Genomic DNA, 19,130 nt, shown 5'->3' with positions numbered 1-19,130 from the left:
TGAAATATGAATATATGTGGAAAAAAACAGCGTGTAAAATCAATATTGTCAAATTATATCACCATACAGCCCACATAGCACTAAGCTCAGTTTTGATTTTTGGTGTGGATGCCTGTTGCTTAAATTCATTCACACACAACTGTCATCATTGGTTATACCCATTGCAATTATTAATGGTTTTACTTCTTATAGTAAATTGCTCTTTGAAAGGGCATGCAGTGTAAATTGTTCAAATTAATCAAAAGTTGGCAAACAAATTGTCTGTTTGCCTAGGAAGCTTTCCTCATATCTTCCTTCATTTCTCTCTCGTGTTTTTGCGATGAGGATAGAATCTGATTAGACGTTGTCAAATGCACTTTAAATTCACCTTGTGAAATGCAAATGTGATCAGATGAGTAAAATTGCTATAGGCAGCCCTTACATCCAGCCCTTAAATCCCTTCTCATAGTCTGTCACTCCTCAAGCTACATTAGAGATCACACTGGCATCTGTGTTTTCTGTGCCATTTCTCGCTGCTGTAAGTTCATATTAGGACATACTGTACAAGGTAACTGCCAATCAGTGGAGGCTCCTCAGAGGAGGACGGGGAGGACCATCCTTCTCAGTGATTTTCAGATGTTACATTTTTTTCCCTTTTTAGATAAAACAACACTAAATAGAATCACTACATCAAATAATTGATTAAAACATAGTATTTTGCAATGAAGGTCTATAGTAGCCTCAACAGCACTCTGTAGGGTAGCACCATGGTGTAGGACAGTTAACTTCCACCCTCCTCTGGGTACATTGACTTCAATACAAAACCTAGGAGGCTCATGGTTCTCATCCCCTTTCATAGACTTACACAGTAATTATGACAACTTCCGGAGGACATCCTCCACCCTATCACAGCTCTTGCAGCATGAATTGACATGTTGTCCACCCAATCAAAGGATCAGAGAATGAATCTAGTACTGAAAGCATAAGATACAGCTAGCTAGCACTGCAGTGCATAACATGTGTTGAGTAGTTGACTCAAAGAGAGAGAAAGAAAATAGTTGAATAGTTTTTAACAAATACATTTATTCCTAAATGAAGGAGAAGCAAGAGAGCGAGAGAGAGATATTTCATTTTAAAAAATTCACTTTCAGTTTCCCTTACTAAGATAGCAAATGCAGCTCGCTGGTTTAGCTATATTAGCTAGCTGGCTATGACTATCCAACACAACACTGGAACTCCTCCAAGTCAAGGTAAATTTGGTTTTACAAATTTATTGCCACCGGGGCCCGCCAGTGTAAGTGCTAAACTGCTTACTGACTGTACACTGTAACGTTACTGCATGATTGTAGCAGGTTTACTAACATGTTAGTTCTATTAGCTATGTTGACTATGACAATACTTTTGCTAATATGGTGACAACGATGTAGGCTGTGTGTAGCAGTTATGATATGATTTGGTTTGGAAAGGTTTTTTTGCTTGGTCACGTACAGCTGATGTGTTGTGCATTGACGCCCACAAGCGACGAAGGGAAAAGATGACAGGAGGAGAGCGCATAGATGCGAGAAGGAATACAACGTGGCTTTTATGAAAGAGACCTGTGTTTACTTGTGATCAAGGGTTTGTATTCATTCTGACTATACTGTTCAAAAATGTTATTGAAACGGAACAAAATGGATATAAACATACCTAAATTTGTCCAATAGAAACTCTTGTTTGCAACTGTTGGACTAATGATTACACCCTATATCAGCTAGATGCAGGCAAGACTGTGCAAGGCGGTATTGAATGTGTCACTGTCTGTCCATGCCTCCTCAAATTTTTCTCTCGACCTGTGTGCACCTACGTTGTAAACTTTCATTCATAGGCTAGGTTATTGCAACCTCATGATGGGCATAGGAACATTTTGAGTATCATGTAGTAGCCTAAACTTATCACTGTTACATTGAACTGGGTGAATGGAATATGAATGACAGTCAGCTAATATAATGTAATAGAAATAAGGAAATGCTCATAAAAAGAATCTTAAACATCACTGACGTCCACTGCTGCCAATATAAAGGAAACACCAACATATTGTCTCAATAGGGTTTTGGGCCACCATGAGCCAGAACAGCTACAACGCATCTTGGCATAGATTCTACAAGTGTCTGGAACTCCATTGGAGGGACGTGACACCATTCTTCCACAAGAAATCATTTGGTGTTTTGTTGATGGTGGTGGAATGCACTGTCTCAGGCGCCACTTCCAGAATCTCTCGTAAGTGTTGAGATCTGGTGACTGAGGCAAATGGTTTACATCGTTTTCATGCTCATCAAACCATTCGGTGGCCACTCGAGCCCTGTGGATGGGGGCATTGTTATCCATCGCCATGGTAGCCAAAATAATGGCCTGCCCAGCATTTTTATACATGACGACACTTATTAACTCAGGAAACACACTTGTGTGGAAACAGCTGCGTTCAATATGCTTTGTATCCCTCATTAACTCAAGTGTTTCCATCATTTTGGCAGTTACCTCTACATGCTACGTCTTGTAATATTAAGTCCTAATTTGGACATCATACAGTTGAGTGAAGTACAGAAGTGTGTTCTCCCTCACATTCTTCGTTTGAGGATGTGTAGTGCTTTTGTGTTACGGTGTGCCATCCCATTACACACTGCCTGGCCCACGACGGGTCTCCCAGAGCGATATTTATTTGATCCGTCTCCAACCGCCACACCTCTTCTCCTGCTTTTCCCTCCACACATGATAAGAGAGGCAAATTGAGAAGGCACTTTTTCCTGGAAGTTAGCAGGGAACGTAAATCACTTTAGACAGTGAACAGGGGGGATCCGTACAGGTGTGTGTGTGTGTGTGTGTGTGTACCAGGGTTTCCGTTGGCTGGTAATAGCCAAACCCCCCCCAAACAAAAAATGAAAAGCCAATAAATAAAATTGCCGCCGGCCAATCCCATTGCGAAATAATGTGTTTTAGCATATTCATTGATTGAAATAACAGTCGATATAGCACGAGAGATGTTGTTGCAGCTCAAACAACTGTTTGTTGCTACTGGAGTGAAACATATGCTTTAATAAACACAGTCATTGCACAACAATTCTAAAGGCAATTGAGTTTAAAAAATAAAATACAATTTAAAAAACAATGGCCACGATTAAAAAGAGCTACTATTTTTATTTATCAACTGGTAATCGAAGCAGGCTCCCCATTCGCCATTTAAGTGCATAGGCAACTAGGCAGGCTTCAGTACGTCACACACCACTTTGCAATGAGAAAACAGATACTTCATTGTTTGGAACTTGAACATTTGACTATATATTATGAGGAATATCTTCCCATGCTTCAAAGTAGCCTAGCCAAAATCCAACTAAACATGCAGGCAATTATTTTATGAAGACTTCCATATACTATTGAAACCAGTAGTTATTGGTTTTCAAATCAACTTTCTTGCATTGTCCATTAGCCAAATGCACAATCCTAATCATATTAGCAACCCCTGCTAATTGTTGCATGTACCTGTATCTTACCTCATTTCCTAACGGAAATTTTCATCTCTGTCACATGAAACAGCTCACAATGGCGTTTTTCTGCTTAATTGCATAACGGAAGGAACATTAGCGCATAGCGGCATTGCTGCGTTTATAATTTGAAGAAATACTTGTTTATTAACTATTTATGCTTAACGTTCTGATCCGTTGCATGAACCTTATTGCTTTTTAACGTTATTGTTTTTAATGTAGCCTAGGTATACTGGTTGTATGAATTTGGAATCTATCGTCCCACAACTGTCCCAGAATTTGTTTGGAAAAGGCTATTCTTTCCAGCACAGAATGACATCTAACCAATAGAATAGGTCAACTTTTCTACAATGGGGATATAGTAGATTGACATAGGCTATTGATTTTGCTGGGTGTTTACCTGTCTTGTTGACTGAGGAAAAGTAAATGTGGGCAGTTATTCTAACATGGGCGCTGTGTGGGTTTGAAGTTTGGGGAAGCTAATATTCACCATAAAAATGCATCTTTATATTAATGCATTCCATGCATCCTCGCATTTGCAGACTTAGGTAAAGAGAGCCTACTATTCCCAATGTGATGATTCAATCGGATAGTCAAGATTTAGGCTACTCTAAGCCACTATGCGCTGCATTGAATAGTCTTTTTTGAGAACAGTGATCGAGTGCAGTGCATATATAACTCGATTACTGTTCTCAGAAGGTACTATTTAATGCTGCGCATAGTGGCTTAGAGTAGGCCTAGGCTATATCAGATCACCTACATTTCTTGTCCTTTGCACAGGGAAATGTTGACCTTTTACAAACACATTTCATGCAATTCTACTACACTTTATGTGACTGGAGACAGTAGAATCTTTTTCATACGACAAAAATGACAGGGTAGCCAACTCTCCTCACAATGACAAACAGATCAATAAAAATATCCATATGTTAGGCCTATGAAAAGCAGAGACAAATTCAATGTGACGTCCATCTAACCTGGAGGAGAAAATTATTGACCTAGAAAACAAAAGTGTCATTGACCCAATGACAGTGTCATTGACCCAATGATAAAGACAGTGAATTATGCACACTCATCGGGAATATGGCAGACTGAAAGACAAACAGTTTTTCCACAATTATATTTTTACATTTTGGAGATATGCTTGCCTGGGTCTCTCTGCTTTTCACTGACAGTCGCAACTCAACAATCATCTATTTGGTTTTTGCCGCGCACTCTTCCAAAATTGAATGCCCTATGCAATTTTTTTTAATTAAAGAAGCTAATGATCCTCTGCGGCCAAATCATTTCTTTCTGTAGTAGCCTATTTTGAATGATTTTATGTATTTCTATATAGATAGGAGTAAGCTAATAAGGCTATATAATTTTGGCAATTTAATTTAATTTACTTCAGGGAAAGATTAGCTTCCCCTATCCTTATGGACGTTCTGCCGATGTATTCTAACGTCTACAAATTGCTCATCAGAATTCGGTAAGAATGACGCACGCCATTGCATCCGAGTTGGATGTTCTGTTATGATCATTTTATTTCTGTCATTATGATAACCGTGGGTTGAAATCCCAATTATGTTATTCAACCAATGCATATGGATCCAGTACATTTCTTAAATGTCCAGGAAATGAAATTGCTGCCGGTCAAATGTCCGCTGCAACATGTTCCTAATGGAAACCCTGGTGTCCACATAAACTCAGCAAAAAAAAGAAACATCTCACTCACTGTCAACTGCGTTTATTTTCAGCAAACTTATGTGTAAATATATGTATGAACATAACAAGATACATAAACTGAACAAGTTCCACAGACATGTGACTAACAGAAATTGAATAATGTGTCCCTGAACAAAGGTGGTGTCAAAATCAAAAGTTGTGGTCAGTATCTGGTGTGGCCACCAGCTGCATTAAGTACTGCAGTGCATCTCCTCCTCATGAAATGCACCAGATTTGACAGTTCTTGCTGTGAGATGTTACTCCACTCTTCCACCAAGGCACCTGCAAGTTCCTGGACATTTCTGAGGGAATGACCCTAGCCCTCACCCTCCGATCCAACAGGTCCCAGACGTGCTCAATGGGATTGAGATCCGGGCTCTTCGCTGGCCATGGCAGAACACTGACATTCCTGTCTTGCAGGAAATCACACACAGAACGAGCAGTATGGCTGGTGGCATTGTCATGCTGGAGGGTCATGTCAGGATGAGCCTGCAGGAAGGGTACCACATGAGGGAGGATGATGCCTGTAACACACAACATTGAGATTGCCTGCAATGACAACAAGCGGAGTCCAATGATGCTGTGACACACCGCCCCAGACCATGCCGGACCCTCCACCTCCAAATCGACCTCCAAACCCGCTCCAGAGTACAGGCCTCGGTGTAATGCTCATTCCTTCGACGATAAACGCGAATCCAACCATCACCCCTGGGCAAAACTGCGATTCGTAAGTGTAGAGCACTTTTTGCCAGTCCTGTCTGGTCCAGCGGCGGTGGGTTTGTGCCCATAGGCAATGTTGTTGCCGGTGATGTCTGGTGAAGACCTGCCTCACAACAGGCCTGCAAGCCCGCAGTCCAGCCTCTCTCAGCCTATTGCGGAGGACGATCAGCTATCCGTCCTGTCTCCCTGTAGCGCTGTATTAGGTGTCTCACAGTACAGACATTGCAATGTATTGCCCTGGCCACATCTGCAGTCCTCGTGCCTCCTTGCAGCATGCCTAAGGCACGTTGACGCAGATGAGCAGGGAACCTGGGCATCTTTCTTTTGGTGTTTTTTAGAGTCAGTAGAAAGGCATCTTTAGTGTACTAAGTTTTCATAACTGTGACCTTAATTGCCTACCGTCTGTAAGATGTTAGTGTCTAAACGACCGTTCCAGAGGTGCATGTTCATTAATTGTTTATGGTTCATTGAACAAGTCTGGGAAACAGAGTTTAAACCCTTTACAATGAAGATCTGTGGATTTTTACGAATTCTCTTTGAAAGACAGGGCCCTGAAAAAGGGACGTTACTTTTTTTCTGAGTTTATTATGGGACAGCAGAACCAGTTTCACTGGAGGACATTCTGCAGCCCCTGGTGGTAAATTGATGTTGGAGAACAATGATGACTCCTTGTGGGATTGAGGTGGAGAAGTGAGAAGTGTTTAGATTAGTCCAGAGTAACACCCTAACCATGAATAGTGCTGTTGGTATGATTGTGTCTGTTGCTGGGCAGATAGAGACCCATGGGGTGTCCTTGGCTTACAGTTAACCCACCGCCCCAGGTTAAGTACCTTGCATAAAGGGCTCTCTATTTTCAGCGCTCCAACCACAACGCTGAATCGTTGTTTTCTGTTACATGCTCTGTTTCACTCAGGTTGTTATGTTCGTATACTGATGAAGACTCTTAGAAAAAAGGTGCAATCTACAACCTTCAAAGATTCTTCAGACTGTCGCCATAGGAGAACCCTTTGAATAACCCTTGTTTTGTTCCAGGTAGAACCCTTTTGGTTCAAGGTAGAACCGTTTTATCCTACAGTGACCTCCCGAAGGAGCCTTCGAGTTTACCGCACACACCCGTCCACGGTATGCAGCTGTAAAGTTTATTGTACTGTTTGTTCAAATTGTAACCTGCGCAAGGTCACTCGACTAGGGTGACGTCATCTAAATTCCATTACTTTTGGCCAGCAGATTCTGTAAGTCAGATAACTCTGTACAACTACTCTCCTCTTCATGGACATGTCGATTTCATCTGAAACCCCAAGCTCTGTTAAATGGGAGGCATCTGTGCATGTGCGCGCATGTGTGTCTGTCTGTGTGTGTGATAGTATTCTGAATTGCTCTATTCCCAGGCACACGCACAGTGCTATTCAAATGTTTTCGGGGGGGACCACACCCCACCCCAAATCTAATGACACCACCTTAGCATCTGTACATTTGGATTTTCACATCAACAAGTAAACGTCAATTCGTTACATTTTCATCTCTCTAAGAGAGCCCATACGTACATTTACTCAATAAAAGGTTATTTTTCAAATCATCTTTTTATATTGTCCCATAAAATAAATCGGTCATACTTTACTTGGATAGTCCAGATTTTTGTATCTGTAGATGGTCTACAGATGGTCATACTGTCAACAAACTATATGTTGCTAAGCAACTGCTTGTTAAGGTTCGGGTTAGAATAAGGGTTAAGGTTAGGGCTAGGTTTAGGATTAGGTTTAGAATAAGGGTTAGGGTTAAGGTCAGGGCTAGGGTATGAATTAAGTTTATGGTTAGGATAAAGGTTAAGGTTACGGCTAAAGCTAGGGTTTGGGTTCGTAGATATTAGAAATGTTACTAATACAGTGCCTTGCGAAAGTATTCAGGCCCCCTTGAACTTTGCGACCTTTTGCCACATTTCAGGCTTCAAACATAAAGATTTAACCATCTTCCCTGTCCCTGCTGAAGAAAAGCAAGCCCAAACCATGATGCTGCCACCACCATGTTTGACAGTGGGGATGTTGTGTTCAGGGTGATGAGCTGTGTTGCTTTTACGCCAAACATAACATTTTGCATTGTTGCCAAAAAGTTCAATTTTGGTTTCATCTGACCAGAGCACCTTCTTCCACATGTTTGGTGTGTCTCCCAGGTGGCTTGTGGCAAACTTTAAACAACACTTTTTATGGATATCTTTAAGAAATGGCTTTCTTCTTGCCACTCTTCCATAAAGGCCAGATTTGTGCAATATACGACTGATTGTTGTCCTATGGACAGAGTCTCCCACCTCAGCTGTAGATCTCTGCAGTTGATCCAGAGTGATCATGGGCCTCTTGGCTGCATCTCTGATCAGTCTTCTCCTTGTATGAGCTGAAAGTTTAGAGGGACGGCCAGGTCTTGGTAGATTTGCAGTGGTCTGATACTCCTTCCATTTCAATATTATCGCTTGCACAGTGCTCCTTGGGATGTTTAAAGCTTGGGAAATCTTTTTGTATCCAAATCCGGCTTTAAACTTCTTCACAACAGTATCTTGGACCTGCCTGGTGTGTTCCTTGTTCTTCATGATGCTCTCTGCGCTTTTAACGGACCTCTGAGACTATCACAGTGCAGGTGCATTTATACGGAGACTTGATTACACACAGGTGGATTGTATTTATCATCATTAGTCATTTAGGTCAACATTGGATCATTCAGAGATCCTCACTGAACTTCTGGAGAGAGTTTGCTGCACTCTAAGTAAAGGGGCTGAATAATTTTGCACGCCCAATTTTTCAGTTTTTGATTTGTTAAAAAAGTTTGAAATCCAATAAATGTCGTTCCACTTCATGATTGTGTCCTACTTGTTGTTGATTCTTCACAAAAAAATACAGTTTTATATCTTTATGTTTGAAGCCTGAAATGTGGCAAAAGGTCGCAAAGTTCAAGGGGGCCGAATACTTTCGCAAGGCACTGTATGTTGGCAACTCCACTGCAATTCTTCAGCAACCCACTAGGGGTCGCAACCCCGACTTTGAATGCCACTGCTCTAGCAGGAGTAGGCTGTGAACGGGAGGGAGATAATTCAGTTAACCTTGTGTGAAAATTGAGGTGAGCAGAGTGGAGGACAGGCAGGCAGGAGCAGAGGCAGTGGCAGCCATGAGAGGAAGTAGGGGAGGGAAGTACATTCATTTGTTCAGGAGAGCGAGAGTGTGTGAGAGATATTATATAGAGAAAGAGATGAAAAGAGAGCAAGAGATGGAAAGAGATAGCAAGAGGGAGACAGAGAGAGATAGAAAGGGAGAGGACAGAGGGGAAAGAGCATTCATATGCCCTTGAAGTAGACAGGTGCTGATTAAGAGTCTTCTCCACCTCTCCTGGTTCACTGACCTAGTGTCAGTTTCTTCCTGTGCCAGTCGGGGCTCCACGTCAGTGGTTTCACAGGAGAATAGGTCCCCCAGCCTCCAGTCCTGTGAGTGTCAATGAATTACCACAATTTCAGAAAGTGTCAGTGCAGGGGATGGAATATGTCTGTAGCTAAAGCCTTATTTTGTACATTTATTTTGTTACTTTTGCTTCCACACTGAACACACCATGCTGCACCATGCCGAACACACAAACCACGCCGAAGACACACACCATCACCACAAAGCTGAGAATTCCTCCGTGTTGAATTAGATTTCTCCTCTTCACCCTGCCTCTCGTTCTCAACAATGCTCTTTCTCGTCCCCCCCCCCGCACCCCCTCAGGGTTTACCCTCTCCACTGTATCTGTCTTACACCCACTGCTATTCATCTTCTCTCTGCTCTCTCTCACCCATCCACTCCATAGAACATATATCACCTTCCTGGAGCTGACCTGGGCATGCCTGTTCGAACGTGCGCGCGTGTGTGTGCGCGTGTGTGTGTAATATCCTCCAGGTGATTTTCTTTCAGGGAAAGTTTGCGGAGGCAATCTAATTAATATCAACCGCTGTGGTACAAGGAGTCCTCCTTATATCCATCAGAATGTGGATACAGGGATCTGTCTGCTCAGACCTGGAAGGAGAGCGAAGGATACACACTCATGCGAGCTGAGGATAGAGTGAGAGTTTCGACCTCAATCAGACCAATCGCTTCATACTGTACGTTAGCTTGAAAGATACATCATTATGCAGTGACATGACTGGCAGGTTAATGTAGTGTGTTGGGAGGGTCATAGGCTGCATGGTAATGTCTCTGTCGTACAGTATAGTACAATCATGGCTAGTACAGGGATATCGACCTCAGCCATGACTTGTGGGTGATTGTAGCAGTAGTGTCCATGGCAACATAGCAACTGCTAGACTACAATTTATGTGTCAGATGGCTGGAGTGTGTCCAATGGCAGCTTTCTGAGAGGTCAGACATAAATCATCATTTCATCTCGGCTGCCATGTATTTGATGGCCACTGACCCGATTCCATTCGCACGTTGACACATTATCTATAAACATTCGTGTTTTTCCTCGGAATTTAAGCTGGCATGTTAATGTCCTTGACTCAACATTCCAAACCCGTTGTGTTCAGAGAGTTAGCAGATCCTGTGGGGAATAAAAACCCTACTGTGTCAACCCATGTTTACTACAGTATTGACAAAAAAAGAAGAGAGAGAGAGAGAGATCTCTGCCTCTTGCCAATGTAATCAAGGAATCCGGCCGCTCTGCCTCTCGCAATATGTCTTTGTAAATCCCAATCCATTTAGACAAAGCCCTCTAATTCACAATTCTCGGATTACAAAGACTCTTACAGTGGAGGATGGCGTGTGTGTGTGTGTGTGTGTGTGTGTGTGTGTGTGTGTGTGTGTGTGTGTACGTGTGTGTGTGTGTGTGTGTGTGTGTGTGTGTGTGTGTGTACGTGTACAAATTCTGTGCATGTGTGTCTTTTTTTTGTTGCTCAGCAGCTTAAAAGTCTAAAAAGACATTTCATTTCCTGCAGATGAAAGTGGATCATCATAATCACACAGTAACCTGCTGTGCTCTGTATCTGGGCTGTGGGCTTAGCAGTAGAAGGAAGCTCTTGATTCTACTGCTCCAAACCTTCCTTCCACTGTGTGTATATGTACAAACATGTAATCCCATTCGTGGGACTTCTTACGAGCTACATCATTATAGAGTAAGAAAGCATTGGACCAAGAAGCTTACTGTATTGTAGTATAACTACTACATGTATGATGTATTATGTCCGAATGCATTATTACAGCATGCATTTTATGTATGCTGAATCATGTATAGACTAATAGCTCAGCTTGATACAATAAACCTCTTCCCGTTCCACTTTCCAGAATAATTCTGTCAATCATCAATACTGACACACTATTGGGGAAGAGCATAAAAGAGGTTGAGCTGCCATTGATGCTAAGAATTTAATTTGATGTGAGAAGAAAGAGAATACATACAAAGAAGGACCTTGGGCCTTTTCTCTTCCTCATTTCCCCTTTGATATTTAATAGCCCCCATCATTTATTTGCCTCCACTCCCTTTATTTTGGACAACCTTTTATTCCTCTCTTTCAATTAGTATTTTTGCAGTTCTTAGTGGTCTCAAAAGCTTTTGCACTGCTCAGGGTTAAAGGACAGTGGGATTTAGCAGGGGCAGGGTTGTAGCCATTAGGCACCAAATGGAGAAAAACGGACTGGAGCAGGGAGGGACTACTTGACATAAGAAACACTCATTTTCATTTTCCGTTGTGAAACGTTATCATGCTTCTTGCTACAGTGTGCCCTATCGAATACAACCCAGGTTTTCACCCATGCCCAAATGCAACCCAACCCCTATTGAGGAGAGTCTGATAAATCCTGTTTCCTTGTTTTTACTAGTCACAACATTGATACCAGCAAACAAAATGGAATCTTTCAGATCATTAGGCTGCCTTTAATGATGCGGGGCTTTGAGGAATCCAGGCCTCTTTTCTTCTGACTCTGCCTAGCACACATAACAGCCTGGCATCCCATTTTCAAAGCATCATTAGTTGAATAGTCCCCTCACGCACATGCACACACACACACACACACACACACACGCGCGCGCGCAATGGCCGTGTCTGAATACATACTTAAACTACATACTACGTTCTCATCGCCGCATACTATTTAGTAAGTATGCAGTATACCACGGCCGCAACACAGTAGCGGCTCCTGACTGACTGAGTAGGTGGGGCGGGGGCCGAGTGCAGGTGGATTTTTCCTTATTCAACAGACATGCATTTTATTAACCAGTCTGATAATAGCTAATTTCCAATTTGATGAATTTCTCTATACTCTGAATAGAATTGGAATGGAGTTATAGGCCTCCTCAGGCTGGTTATAGGCAGGCTATCACATTCAACCTAATGGAGTTATAGGCCTCCTCAGGCTGGTTATAGGCAGGCTATCACATTCAACCTAATGGAGTTATAGGCCTCCCCAGGCTGGTTATAGGCATGCTATCACATTCAACCTAATGGAGTTGTAGGCCTCCCCAGGCTGGTTATAGGCAGACTATCACATTCAACCAAATGGAGTTATAGGCCTCCCCAGGCTGGTTATAGGCAGGCTATCACATTCAACCAAATGGAGTTATAGGCCTCCCCAGGCTGGTTATAGGCAGGCTATCACATGCAACTTATACTGTAGCCATATAGCATCTATCCTATTAAATAAAAAAGGACTAAAGATGGATAAAGTAACATTTGTTTCCTTTGGAACATATTTATTAGCGAAACCAAAGTGCTGTAACATTTATACATTCAATCAAATAGCCTAGTACACACCAAAACCTTTCAAATGTTCAAATCAACAAGCTATTACACAGAACAACGTGGGCAGTCGGGTTCATCGCAAATTCAGAACCCCTGGACAGCAACATAATAAACTGAAGCACTGATCATTGGGAACGAGGTCATAATGACTGCAAACGCAAACATTCAAGACTGAAATAGTTAGCCTAGCATACACCACTAAAACAATCCATACGCTCTGCTCAATTCAAAAGCCTGAGTAGCATGACATAAAAAATGTGTCTACATCTCGAGTCCCCAGTCTAGACACATACAGAAATGAAAATATGGTTTAGTATTTAGTTTAGAAGCTCTGACCAAGGCCAAGAGAACTAGAAATCCTTTTCAATGAGAAATCCAAAGTACTTCATTTTTTCCGCATATTCAAAACGGCCTACTACTTAAGACGCAGGTATGGGTATTCAGACACGGCCACTATCTCTGTCACTCTTTGAGCTGAGCACTCGGGCCATCAAGCTGAAGTGAGCTACTGGCTAGTACTGAGTCCACACCTGGATTGGCCAGTCACGTCCCCTTTTTCCCAGAGGAGCAGTGGTTTTTGGCCCGACGACAAATCATCCACTCTGTTCGTCACTTAGCCTAGCATCTTTCCTTCAGCCTGCTCATGTATTCCATCCAATTAGAAATACATTCAAGTGCTTAATGAGGAGAAATTGTGTTTTTTTTTCCTCAGAGGAAGAATTGTTCAGAGAAGTCAGTTTTAAACTTTACAGCAAATGATGAGGAGCTGGAAAAGAAAGGTAATCTATTTTTCATGTTTTGAGACAACTTTAACATGTGTTTGAGTGGGAGTAGAAAAAAAGAAAACTGACGCAATGGAAAATATAGCCTCTGTAGCCTGTAGGCTACCCTGCATATTCTGTAGGCTACCCTGCATATTCTGTAGGCTACCCTGCATATTCGGTAGGCTACCCTGCATATTCTGTAGGCTACCCTGCATATTCTGTAGGCTACCCTGCATATTCTGTAGGCTACCCTGCATATTCTGTAGGATACCCTGCATATTCTGTAGGATACCCTGCATATTCTGTAGGATACCCTGCATATTCTGTAGGATACCCTGCATATTCTGTAGGCTACCCTGCGTATTCTGTAGGCTACCCTGCGTATTCTGTAGGCTACCCTGCGTATTCTGTTGGCTACCCTGCATATTCTGTAGGCTACCCTGCGTATTCTGTAGGCTACCCTGCGTATTCTGTAGGCTACCCTGCGTATTCTGTAGGCTACCCTGCGTATTCTGTAGGCTACCCTGCGTATTCTGTAGGCTACCCTGCCCTGTAGGCTACCCTGCGTATTCTGTAGGCTACCCTGCATATTCTGTAGGCTACCCTGCATATTCTGTAGGCTACCCTGCATATTCTGTATGCTACCCTGCATATTCTGTAGGCTACCCTGCATATTCTGTAGGCTACCCTGCATATTCTGTATGCTACCCTGCATATTCCGTACGCTACCCTGCTTATTCCGTTAGGCTACCCTGCATATTCTGTAGGCTACCCTGCGTATTCTGTAGGCTACCCTGCGTATTCTGTAGACTACCCTGCATATTCTGTAGGCTACCCTGCGTATTCTGAACAGAAACAAATGTACAGCACTGTACAGTTTTACGACAACAATAAACCCCCTTCAAAGTATGGCCCCTTAGCTTTCATAATTAAGAAAAAGGATTGTAAAGTGTATTTTTTATTGGCCACAGTATATAACAGTCTTTGTGGGTCAAAGGCCACAGCTTTAAACAGTGTATGGTATTGATCCTGGTGGCTTTGGCTAGTGATCTATGTCTTCCAGGGAAAAGGCTTTCTCCATAGTGGGGAGATTGTGGTTGATTTGTGACAGAGGAGATTAAGATGTTAGGACACACACACACACAGTGCCTGCCTGCCTGGTGGAGCTCTGTGGTCACAGCTAAATGGATTAATTACAGTTAGTCACTCCTTCTCCCATTTAGAGCTTCAGCCGCTCGATATGTCTTCAGTCTGGGTGGGAAACTGCCTTGTCACCTTCCCCATCATGCATTATTCCCAGAAAACTCATAACCCCTTGTTGTTTATCCCTTACATATACTGTACGTGCAGATTTTGAGAAAAGTTTGAGAAGTAGAGCGCTGTATCTGGCCCTTTGTTTCGCAGTCGAAGACAGACAGAGACAAAGGGGAAGTACGTTTGATCGCGTCTTGTTGTCATCCTCACGACAGACATCACAATTCGTGCTGTCAAGAAGGCATTGTGAATTCAGACGAGTTTGGTCACGTTGTTCTGTATTCCAAACAAGGTTTTATGGAATTGGTTATTGTGTGTGTGAGTTTGTTTGTTTGTGTGTTTTTTTGTTTGTTGAGTAGACACAACAATGCAATAGGTGCACACACATCACCTAGTCAAGGTGCACACACATCACCTAGTCAAGGTGCACACACATCACCTAGTCAAGGTGCACACACATCACCTAGTCACATCAGCACACGGTCCCAAAGAAGAATCTGCATGAAAGGAATGCTTCACAGAATTAAACAAGAACAACAAATAGGCAGGAACGGAATACCTGAGTTATTTCGAGGCCATGTGCCACGTAGAAAGAATAACGTGTCTGCTGACAGGAGAGTATTTCTTTCTTATCTGATCTCAGTGTCTGTGATTCATCTTTCGATAGTTTAGTGAGTAGAGCAACACTGCACAAGCCCTTCTCTGATATTCATTTAGGATGTAATGAAGATGCAGTGCGCTATTAATTAAGCGCCATAAAAGCAACACATTAATTGCCAGACAGATAGAAGGCCTGGGTGCAGTAATGAATGACCGGATGAATAATGAATAATGTTGCATGTAGCTTTTGCAGCTCGGGGAATAGCAATCACGTATTAGCTCACTCCAAACTCGCGGGGGATCTCGCATCGGTCCATATCGCTCAGGTATGTTATTGGATTACCCACTAGGGTTTCCACACCTGCATTTCTGTGTATGTAGCAACTATCACACCAACCTAACCTCAACACATACAGACAAACACACACGTGCAAACACACACACACACACAGAGGCGAGCTAGAACAGGCCGACTCTGTAATTGATCTGGTTCTTCTTATTTAGTGTAACGCAATTAGCTAATGGCCTTTTAGCAGGCAGCAGGCAAGCAGCACGAGGAGAGATGTGGAAGTGGTCCCCCCGGCGTTGATGATTCGGAAGGATGAACGACCACGAAGCGGAGGCGGGAAGCTTGGAAATAACCCCAGCCAGACTTTTATGTATCATTACAATGCTGGCGTGTCCCCTGTTTAGCTGTGTGTGTGTGTGTGTGTGTGTGTGTGTGTGTGTGTGTGTGTGTGTGTGTGTGTGTGCCTGTGTGCATGTGTTGTGTTTGTACATGCAGGCTTGCTTGTGTCTGCTTTACGACAGAGCCATGGGGAGCCTTGTCCTTCACTCAGCACTCCACAGTACAGAGTTTGCAATGTGCTGATGGTGATATGGTCTATATTATTAAATACTCTGACAGGAGTGTCTGGATTAAAGCAGCCATGGCCCACTTTCTGTCTCCCTCTTTTTCTTTTCCACAAATTGCCATTTCTGTTCTTTTCCTCCACCTGCTTTTTATGTTTCTCTCCTCTCTCAATCTCTTCATTTTTCTCCTTTTCTTGGCTTGGTTTATTTACCCTGCTCTTGTCGTCCCCAGCTAGTGTAAATGCATGGGTTCCCTTGCTCTCCCTTCACTCCCTGGCCTCCCAGCTGGTTCTGCTGTGAGTTTGACCAAGCTTAACCCACCCAGATGTCTGTGAGATAAAGCAGTCCGTTCACAAGCTCTCCTCCTAGGGCAGCAAGGCTTCGTAGTGTCAGGGGAGAGAGCACATTTAGCACAGTCCCACAGGACCTGTGGAACGCTCTCTGATCTATGTTCCCTATGGGCAAGGGGCTCATACTAAACTATACACATTCTCTCCATCTCGCTCTCCCTTTCTCTCTCGCTCTCTCTCACTCTGGAAGCACTTAAAGGCCATAGATGGCGTCCGAGAGGATAATGAAAGTCTTCTAATCCCCAAGTTAAAGTCTTCTCCTCTCATCTCTTGCACACTCTTTAGTTTTCCCTCTCCACACGTGACACCTGGGGCAGGAGTAGGGACACTGTGGTAGGAGGAAATAGCCCATGACAACCTATGTCGCGGCTCTGAAGCTGTCGAATAAAGGCTCCGTTGGATTCTTCGACGCTCCGTCATCCTGATTCCCGCTCATGAACGTGGACGAGTTGTTGCCGCCCCCCGTCTTTGTAACCCTTCATGTATATGGATGCATATTTCAGTTCTCTCTGATCAGCCATAGTTGGATGGCAAAGTGGACTAAATGAAAAAGAAAGATTTTCTAATGCGATTTCTGGTGATTGATGGCTCACAAGCCTGTCAGTGGGTTTTGTAGATGTACTGTGGTGAATTAATCTACTTGACGACATTAGCGTCCCTAGGAGGGCTGCGAAATCCACCCCATTATACTGTATGTAGCTCCCAGCCAGTGTGATTGACAGGCTTAAAATCACAGTCCATTATTGATTGATGGTTTCCCTTGAAGCCTCCTCATTTTTATGTGAGTTTGTGGGGTAATATTGTCGTTCTGGTTGGAACGGTTTGAAAACTCAAGGCAGCCAACACAATAACACCACGGGAGGTAGCCTGACACAGCTGGAGGCAGAGATGTTCGAACCAAATTACTCTCTTGGAAAAAAAACACATTTCCTAAGTGATTTTCACCACAGTAAGTGATACACTAATGAATACTAGTTTATTGTAAGGCTATTCACATGCTTTTTCCAAACACTGTCGAGTACATGTCCCCAATGGGCTGATATTGATTTGTTTCGTTGTCTGCGTCGGGTTCAGTTTTGTATGTACTGTACAGGTTTATTCACTGGGCGTTTCTCCTTCTCCCTCAGTCCACATAGAAACACTTGGTTTGCGTCCCCTCTATATACTGCGGGTCTAAAGTCGTGCACTATGTCGGGAAAAGTCTGCCATTTGGGATGCGTCCTTGGTCAAGGACAGCGATAGTGATTGCTGACTTCACAAAAGGGATGTTTTCCCTCGATTCCCCTCGAGGCCCGGAGATGGAATGTATCATTGTAGTTTTGTTAAAAAAATAGGATTATTTTCACAAATAAAAAAAGGGGTGATATTTTGTTTAATATGCGTGGAGGATTAGGCTACGGCACGTCATTCCGGGCTAGTTCCGAGCTGGAGACGTGTGTACAGTTCAGTAATGCTCTACTGACAGCTAGCATGGATGGATTTGGTCTTCTAGAAACTGGGCCAGCTGCCACCCAAACAGGAAGCTATTTTATCATCGAATGACAGAAGCCAGGTGGTAGATGTCATATTTAGTGTGTACAAATGTGGTACAAATGAATGGCACTGCGATGTGTGAAGGTGTGAGCATGCAGACGCGCACACACAGGGGTGCAATGCACACTCTCTCTCGCTCTCTCGCTCACTTAAGCTCAAAAAGCAACCACATTCCACCACAAGCAGAGTTCGAGGAAAGTAAGAAATCAATCATTTGTGTCCCATCTATCTCTTTGGCACTGCCAGCCGACTCCTCTCTTACCCTCCCTCCCTCTCCCCGCTCTGCTCCCTCTCTGACAGACAGTGGCCCGGCGGACAGGGTGGGCAGGATGCCCCTGACTTTGGGCACCAGCTGGAGTGGGGCTGTTTAACAAGGGGCAGACCGGCCGATCTATCACTCCATTAGAGACAGAGGCCTCTGCTGATTGGGCCTGCTCAGCCTTGATGCACTGCCATCACGACCCCTCATCTCCCCCTCCTCACCAAGGTGATGGATGAGTTGCAGAAGCGCTGACTAGCAGACAGACACAGCCGTGTAGGCAGCACACATGCACACGCATAGCGCAGATGCACACATACACACATATGGACAGATGGAAGCACAGTTACTCACACCTCTCACACGCACGCACAGACAGGCACACAATCACACTCACCCACACACAATCACACACAAAAACACAAAGTGCCTTACAGGCTCATCACAAAGTGCCTCACAGGCTTGGTCTGGCGTGTGCTAGCTAGGGATTTGGCAGATGTCAATCAACTAGTGTTTAAATGGCAAGGCTTTATTGCCTGCGAGGAGGGGATTTGTGAAGATGGTGGATAGGTTCGTGGTCATTCTTGCAGTGACATTTACTTTAGCGAATAGCCTGAAGAACGCTCCATCACTGAGATGGTGGAGATTGGAAAATAATCCTTGACTTACATGATGGGATAGCGAGCGAGGATTTGAATGGCTTTCAATGATTCTATCCGCAACAGGTGTATTAGTTAGGTGGTTTCAGTAGTCAAAGTAATTGTGGGAATAGTCATGGTGATGGTACTTCACATTGTCATGATTATTAGAGAAAACGCATATCTTCACAGCCAATTATCATAATGGCCTGTG

General features: G+C 43.4%; 1 protein-coding gene across 2 annotated transcripts in view; it reads left to right on the top strand.

The window, feature by feature from the left end:
• The window catches only part of LOC112223054 (mannosyl-oligosaccharide 1,2-alpha-mannosidase IA), a 231,272-nt gene that overhangs the window by 172,221 nt on the left and 39,921 nt on the right, over nt 1-19,130 (top strand). The window lies entirely within an intron of this gene.

The sequence above is a fragment of the Oncorhynchus tshawytscha genome, linkage group LG23 (genome assembly GCF_018296145.1).
Source record: "Oncorhynchus tshawytscha isolate Ot180627B linkage group LG23, Otsh_v2.0, whole genome shotgun sequence".
Classification (NCBI taxonomy): domain Eukaryota; kingdom Metazoa; phylum Chordata; class Actinopteri; order Salmoniformes; family Salmonidae; genus Oncorhynchus; species Oncorhynchus tshawytscha.
This window is presented reverse-complemented; position numbering and strand designations above follow the sequence as displayed.